Source organism: Myotis brandtii, unplaced genomic scaffold (genome assembly GCF_000412655.1).
Source record: "Myotis brandtii unplaced genomic scaffold, ASM41265v1 scaffold157, whole genome shotgun sequence".
NCBI classification, from domain to species: Eukaryota; Metazoa; Chordata; class Mammalia; order Chiroptera; family Vespertilionidae; genus Myotis; species Myotis brandtii.
Window position 1 is genome coordinate 47,020 of NW_005355708.1, and position 1,025 is coordinate 48,044.

At 57.2% G+C, this 1,025-nt stretch overlaps 1 protein-coding gene across 1 annotated transcript in view; it reads right to left on the reverse strand.

Annotated features, from left to right (window-relative positions):
- The window catches only part of CD300A (CD300a molecule), a 14,088-nt gene extending 13,411 nt beyond the window's left edge, over positions 1 to 677 (reverse strand). Inside the window, exon 1 of the mRNA XM_014536082.1 lies at positions 577 to 677. The gene's annotated coding sequence lies outside the window, so the exon portion shown is untranslated. The remainder of the gene's footprint in view (positions 1 to 576) is intronic.
- Between the last annotated feature and the right edge of the window lie 348 nt (positions 678 to 1,025).

Sequence of the window (1,025 nt, forward strand, 5' to 3'; positions counted from 1 at the left end):
AGGGAGAGGGAGAGAGAGAGAAACATCAATGATGAGAGAGAATCATCGATCGGCTGCCACCTGCACACCCCCACTGGGGATCGAGCCCGCAACCCGGGCATGTGCCCTGGAATCGAATCGTGACCTCCTGGTTCATAGGTTGACGCTCAACCACTGAGCCAGGCTGACCGGGCTGGGGAGCTCGCTTTCCATGAGCCTCCAGCTCCAGGCCCCAGGCCTGACCCCCAAGTTGGCCCAGTGGCCTCCGAGTCCCTGAATGCTGTCTGGTCTTGGAAACGTGGCCTCAGCGTGACCGGCAGGTCCTCAGGCTGTGACCTTTCACCCTGCACGGCCCCAGCTGGACCCAGCTCAGGGCAGGACACAGCAGGGACTCTGCAAGCCCTTCTGGCCCATCACCTTCCCCCGGGAGTGCAAGGGAACCAGGGAGCCTCGCTGGCTCTCCTTCTGGAAGGTTCCGTGGACAGCTTGGTAGGAATCAGGAGGATTTCTAGAACGATGCAGGCACAGACCCGCGAACACTGTGAAGACCAGAGCTGGACGGGAAACGGAGAAGGGCTGTCACCTCTGGTGGCTTACTTGTCAAATACGCGTAAGTTTCCCCGAAATGTGTGTTCTGCAATTCAACCCCGAAAGGCCTGGCTACGGTTGTGAATGTCACGGTGGGTGAAGAGGGGGACACCCAGGACTGAGAAGCAGGAGGCTGGGTTCTCCTGTGGCTCATCCGTCACCTTCGGGGTGACCTCGAACAAAACTAAAATGTCGATGATACTAGCTCGTCTGTGGGAATAAGCAGTATAACAATTCTGAAAATACTCAGATGGGAGGTAGTAATATCCGTAGGCATTTCCCGGGGAGTACATCTTTAATGAAAAGCAACAGGGAAACAGGATTCGATGGTGAGAAGTAGGCTCTACGTGTAATCTATGGGATCCGAGCCGGAGGAGAGAAAGGGGCTGGGGGAACCGGTCCCCGCCACACGCATCCTGCTCACCCAGCCTGCCCCAAACCCTAAGGAAGAGAGGGGT